Source organism: Parasteatoda tepidariorum, chromosome 3 (assembly GCF_043381705.1).
Source record: "Parasteatoda tepidariorum isolate YZ-2023 chromosome 3, CAS_Ptep_4.0, whole genome shotgun sequence".
NCBI classification, from domain to species: Eukaryota; Metazoa; Arthropoda; class Arachnida; order Araneae; family Theridiidae; genus Parasteatoda; species Parasteatoda tepidariorum.
In genome coordinates this window covers 78,367,040-78,374,196 of record NC_092206.1, presented here as the reverse complement: position 1 = coordinate 78,374,196, position 7,157 = coordinate 78,367,040, and the positions used below count along the sequence as shown (strand labels likewise).

Below are 7,157 nucleotides of genomic sequence, written 5' to 3'. Positions count from 1 at the left end.
CCTCTTTTAAATATAATCCATAAATAGAGCATTTATCCAACGCGCAAACGTTTAAAAACCTTTCCCACAAGAAAGTAATAATATTGATCTAATTATCTCAAAAAATGTGATGATGTGGCTTTAGCAGCTTGGGAAATTGATCAGTCCCACGCTACTGAGACCTATTAACATTTAAATATATTGTCCAGAAAGATATAAAAACCCTCTTTCCAAGGTCAAATGTGCTATTCTATACCTATCCACCAGCATGTAATGTTGTCATTCTGGGGCTCTGGCCCTTACGTTAATAAAATTAGATTATGATTACCGTATTTTCCTGTATCTTTTTCAAGAAGCACCGGCCACACTACGAACTTACAATGTTTAGGCTTTCAAAGCGTAACATATATATATATATATATATATTCCTCCCGTTATGTTTAATTTAAATTAACTCCTACTTCTTACAAAAATAACAATTTGTTTCTTTGATTTCATCGATATTTTCTTCAACCAAATATATTTGTAGTTGACACCGTCGTACAGGGTAAGTAACAATGATTTGAATTGCATATGTTTCATTTATAGCAATTTACTTTTTCGTTTAGTCATTAATTATCCTTGTCCTGCTGTGGACTGATCGTTAAGACTCGGTTCCCAGCAGATCACCGAAGTCAAGCAACACTGGCTGTGGTCATTGTGCGGGAGATGACCACTTGGATCAGGCTGCGTAGGGACCGAGTGTATGCGGTATTGGTCCTCGTTAAACTGTTCTACAGTAAAGTGCTCGACTTCGCGTGCAAGTCATCGGGATACCAAAGCGGGGGTGCCATCCAAAATTGTGATGGCGCGTTTTCTGATCATCCTCAGGGATGTTTCTCACACCATCGCCAATTGCTCATTGCTGCCATTTTTTGCAAATACTCATGCAAAACGGGAAGATTTCATTGCCTTATTAGATAAAACTTTGTTACAAATTAAACACATGCGTAGTTAAGAGTTCGACGGCGATTTAAGAAAATCCGAACTTCAAGCACGTGACACTGTTTGGACGGCACTTCTTTTTGCTAATCGACATTGTTGGCCAACGTAAACAATGAAAGAAAATCAACTATTTCTCATAATTAATAAATAATTTGCGATAAAGAACTAATTCGCTGACGTTCCTGGTCAAATAAATACTTAAATTGAATCGAAACTAAGGGGGCAAACTAAAAGGAAGTGAACGAAAACCATCTTAAGAAACATCGTTCAAATCAAACATTCATACTGAAAGTACATGCATTTCAATTTTCGCCAAATGGCTTGAATGAGTCTGGGGCAAAAACAACTCACTCATGCGATGCACTGGTTCGAATTGGAGAATAAATGTCGAATAAGTTCGTTTTATTGCTGATACAAATGGTGAATCGGATAAATTTATTATAATAATTTATTATTTTTTTAATATTAATTTTAGATTAATTTTATTTATTAAAATAACCTTAATTTAATAATTTTATTTGGGAGTTTTAATATTAAATTTGAATGAAAAAACATACTCATCGCCCCCCTACAGCCCTAAACAAGTTCACCGCCCCCCTACTGCCCAAAGCAAAGATCAAACGATGAGAGACCAGTGAAGGAACAAGTGTTCCTTTACTAGGTTTCTTCTAAGTTAATGGAAATAAAATTAAAACTTTAATTTTCTTGTACCTTTAGTAATGTTACGCATCAAAAGTATGTTAAAAATACAAAAAACTTCTATCGAGTGAGGGAACAGGCATGTTCCTTTACTGGGCATAGATTTTCCAGTGAATGAACAGTATGTGTAATCTAATCAGAAAATGAATCCAATTTACAAAAGCAAAAAAGAGACCAAGAAGTAAATTAACTATTAAAATATGAAATCAAAATGGAAAAGTGCCTAAACCAGCTAAAACCAAATTTGCTTTATCTTAATTTAGATATTCAAACAAGCATTAAAGCAGGAAAAAATAATAAAATAGAATATATATGTGTCTGTAAGACAGCACTTCTTCAGGGGACACACTGTCCCCTTAGGAGTTTTATTTTTATTTAAATTTATTTGTAATAATAGAACAGATTTTCTGTTAGCTATTGGGACTTTCTGGATCACCTTAATGAATAATAATTTTCCTTTCAATTACTATAGTTTTAATGTTTTAATTCAAAATATTTTAAATACATTAAAATGGTTTGGCCGATATTGAAGCCCGCTTAAATAGGCCTATGCGGTGAAAATTAAGGATTTCTTTTTGAAAGTAGATGGCAGCACTAGAGGAATTTTTTTCTCATTGGATATTTTCGTTTCGTTGTTCAAGATTTTACACCAGGTGTCAGCACTTAATATTTCCTTACTGATTCGGCAATTTAATTTTATTTTATGCTATTTTGATTTGGTTAATCTAACTGTAGCTGTTACTATATTTATATTTTGATTTAAGTGGCGTTTCATTTTTAAGTCTTACTTTGTGTTTGCTGGTTCATTATTTTTCAATGCTTTTCAATTTTGGTAATAATTTCCTTATTTGTCTATCCATTATGGGGCCTCGGGGTACTGTCAGTTTTGGTTTTTCCACTGACAACAGAAAGGCTCCTGTGTGTTTCTAGACAGTGCGTCACCTGAAGAAGTGCTGTCTTACAAACCCACATATATTCTATTTTATCATTTTTTCCTGCTTTAATATTTGTTTGAATATCTAAATTAGAACAGTATGTGCTAATATGTTGACACTTTACTTTCCAATTCATAATTATAAAAAAATTTTAACATTTTCCAAGTATTTGTATGTTATAATTTCAAGAATAGTCTTGTTTTTAGATATTTGTATGGCTTATAAATTCATAAAGAGCATTAAAAAATAACCAAAATTAAGTGTTCCTTTACTGGGAAATTTTGTGTTCATTCACTGGTAAGAACAGCTCCTTCACTTGGTCTCCTTACTACTTGTTATTTGAACCTCCAAAGCTTTAAAACAATATTATGTAAGTTCTCTACAATTTTTTTGCATAATTTGAAATTAGTAACGTATATGTTGACACTGTCATTTAACTAAAATTATGAATTTTAAAATTATTATGATTTTTAAAAATGCAAGCGAAGCTTAAGTGTTCCTTCACTGGTTAGTTTACCCTAGTAATTTCAATGAAAAATAACTATTTTTCATTGCTCTAAAAAACTGCAAATAAGTGCAAATTAGGAAAGTTAATACTTTGAAGTGAGCCGTATTTGATAAATGTTACCGTTTGCTATAATAAAGATTCCGATGTTTCTAACTGTATTTCATTACCATAAATTATTAAAATGCTAAATTTAAAAATTTTCGCTTACTTAACCTAAAATTCTACTATAAAGGATTAAGGTCAAAGGTACCGATATAATGATTCATTGTTGACGTGATTTATCTGAGAATCTAAGAGATTGATTTTTTTAGTTATTCTAGCTTATAAAAATGTATAAATATTCATTTCTTACTCCTTATTATTCATATAAATTACATTTAAAATTTTTGCTTGTACACATCTGTTTTGCACTTTTTATGACTACTTAATCCCAGAGATGTGCGTAGTCGCACGCACGGTTAGAGGGATGGTTCCTCAAAAATTAACAATTTCGCGATTAATGACAAGGAGTTGATGGATTAAGCTGTAATTTTCTAAAAACAATTGTATTTTGAAGATGTTGAAATATATTTGATTAGTGAAAAAATAGATTCGTTAAATTTTAATGAGAATATTGGAAATTTTTAGATGTATAAGCTTAACATAATTCTGTTCATTTGTAAAAGAATCTTGCAAATTATCAAAAAATAGTTATTTGAAAAAAATCACTAGCAGCGATCGCGATAAAATTCAGATCTAGTAATGATAAAAACCAACCACTGTGACTTAAAAACTAAATTGATTAAAACCAAAACTTTTCTTTAAAATTAAAAGAGGAAAAAAAAGAAGCAAAAATAATTAAAATATAAACTTTTGTTACATAAAATGCAACATTCTCCAATGTATAGATGAAAAATAAATCATAGAATAAACGAACCCCGAAAACTTTTCTACTAAAAAAATGACTAATTTTACCGTTTTTTGAAAGCCCATTGCCACTAGACACATCTTACAGACGCTCGTTAATGATCTGAAAAACATCAAATACGGTAATTGATATAGTTTAGTAGAAGAAAAAAAAATCGCAAAAAGAAATTTAAGAGTAAATAAATATTTTTACAGGCATTTAAAATTTTTGTTTTAGAAAGAAATTTAAAGCATTATTTTTGTTTTCAATACAGATGGGGTACTTTAATGAAGTATCGTAGAATTTATTTCAGATGCAAATGGTAAGTTAAATAATTCTGTTACTGTATAAATTATGCTGATTAATCAAAACAATAAAAATACCGGCTAACTTTGTAATATTCTAGTATAAAAAAAAATTACTCTGGAATTATTTTTGAATTAGTAAATATAATAAACGGAATATGACATACAGTGCTAAAAAGGAAAAAAAAACGTTCTGAATAACTTTTGTTCTGATTATCGGATCTTCAAATATTAAGACTTATTCTCAATAGTTCGCAGGGTAGATCTCTAACTTGCTAATTAATTAATTCAGATCATAATTCAAGTTCCGAAATCAAACAAACCACGAAAACATACCTTCACTGATTATATTTATGACGAATATGTTTTTCCGACTCTCACAATATAGGGAGTTGCCACAAGTTTGGAAATTTGATCCTAATAGTTTGGATAGGATAGAGTGGTCAAATGTTTGGACCCTTTAATGTTAATTTCTTTTTTGCGCATTTCACCGTACCTCGCAACCAGATTGTTTTTTAGAAAATCGTATATTACTTTTACCTATTAAAAAAATTTATTTATCCAAATATAATTCCAGGCAAAATTAATTTTAGTAACAATTTAATATTTTTTGATATTTTACTTATTAATAGCTAGAAACGTTTTGCATTTTTTTTTTGTCTAATACAAAAAAATACAATTTTAAAGAATGTTATTTAAATGGCAAAATAGAAAAATTTAAAAGAATCGTATATTTTAAATTATATCGAGTTATTTTGTTCAAATTTTGAATTTGACACATAATATTACGTTCCTCAAAAAGATGTAAAAATTTTTATACATCACAATTAAAAAAATTCTTGAGATAAGACAAAATACGCAAAAAGTAAAATTATCATCTGGCAGTCAAATTCTGTAAGTTAGGAAAACAAAATTCTAAATTTAAACATTTCTTGAGTAGTGGGAGTTTTCTACTGAATGCAGAAATTGCATTAAAGCTCGTTTTTCCCTTTTGAAAATTCAAGAAAGTTCACATGTATCATTGTTGAACTCAGTTACTCCATATTGTGTCACCTAGCACACAATATGACCCTCAATGGTTTATATCAATAGAGTTCGATTATTATTTATTATTTTACTCCGTTGTATTATTTTTGGTCAAAAATTAGAAATTCTTCTTTCAACAATGTTATGAAAATAAATCTGATTTGTTTAAAAACATTATTTTTTTCTACAACAATTTCATTTTCTACTTTCTATAGGTTGAGGCGATCCCTTACAATGAGCTAGCTTCAACTGCATCTGTATGTCTATCAATCCTTCTCATGTGTTATTGCAAATAAAAATCTGTAGTTTGCCTTTGGATTGAATTTTTTTGCTTACTTAAATTTTCGAGACTTGCGTAAATCATATTTTTATTTGCATAATTTTTCAGAAATATTTTAAAGTTATTATAATATTTAATTTTTTATCAAAATAATATAATTTAAAAGGGCATTTAGGTGCCAACTAAATATTACTAATATAAAAGAAGATTTTATTGATTATTGTTAAATACTTTTCTCATAATTAACGAATTTAAAACACATGGAAAAATGTAATGAGCTTCCACTTTAATGTTAGAGCATATATAAAAGCGAATCATTTTTTATACAACGCGTGGTAAAATTGCAAATGCCCAAAATGGTTTCAGCACCACGCTGTGAGAAAGAAGCAAGGCAGATGATAACTACTAGTTAGATAGATGAGTTTATCGTATCCTTATATCATTTTCAACTGAATTTGCGAAGTTGTTGGGAATCGTTTGGTTATCTGTTGAAGCTGGTTTCTAAAAATATTTAGATAGCATAATTTTTTAAGGATGTGGGGTGTTATAATATATTCCCACCATTTTTCTTACATTAATTTCAGTTTTGAATAAAATATATTTTTGTAGGAATGAAAAGCGCAATTACTCTTTTCAACCAGAGAAATAATTCTCCAAAACACTGGTCATTCAGATTTTCTCTTTCTTCTCTTTATAATACAATTTATTTTATGATAGAATTAAATAGAAGTAAATAAAAATAAAATTTTCCACACCTAACAAAGTTGAAATTTAAGATTTGAAACTGAATCGAACATTTCATGTTTCAACATAAATACACACATTATGGATACATTTCGTAACCCTACTATCAATTTGCGCAAACATATCTTTATTCAATAACTTTTATGAAGACAAGACAGAGGCTGTAACGAAAATATGAAAATAATTTTTGAAATCTACTATATTAATTTGCCTACATTAATTAGTTCTTGTTTAACCTATTCAACTAAATTAATTAGTTGTTGTTAGAATTCAAAGGGACCCGTCAGGCCTGCAAAATATTTTAGAAAAGCGTTGCGATGATGTAAGAGTGGATCGTCTTTAACCCCTTAAAGATCGGTTAATTTTCAAGAAAACGGTCATAAAAGTGCCTATATTTCAGGCTTTTGTATTTGTATTACGTATTTGATTAGTGCTGCAACTAGTTTAAAATAAACTAACTATCTACAATTACCTTAAAAATATCCTGGTACTGCCATCAGAAGCGTAAAATGAGAAATTAAATGTTTTCTGGGCAAAAGAAATGAATTAGTTTTATTCTTATTGGAGCGTTACTACTAAACACTCCAGCCCGTCATTTTCACGGGAGCGAGAAGGAAGGGGTTAAGTAATATCGTACATAATTTAAAGTTTTTCTTCTGCAAAGACTGAACTAGCTCTCTGATTCAATTGTTGCAAATCAGACAATGTACATAAAAAAAATTCTAGAATGGATTGTTACTAAAACAGCGTTTTCATCCAGCCCACTAAGGCAGCAACGGTAGAGCTAACTCGTTGAGCGGTATATCTGAGT

At 29.7% G+C, this 7,157-nt stretch overlaps 1 long non-coding RNA gene across 1 annotated transcript in view; it reads left to right on the top strand.

Moving 5' to 3' along the window:
• Positions 1-5,640, top strand: part of LOC107446723 (uncharacterized) — a 25,237-nt gene extending 19,597 nt beyond the window's left edge. Inside the window, exons 6-8 of the long non-coding RNA XR_001584424.4 lie at positions 509-526; positions 4,266-4,313; positions 5,538-5,640. This is a non-coding gene — a long non-coding RNA (uncharacterized lncRNA). The remainder of the gene's footprint in view (positions 1-508; positions 527-4,265; positions 4,314-5,537) is intronic.
• Positions 5,641-7,157: the final 1,517 nt, after the last annotated feature.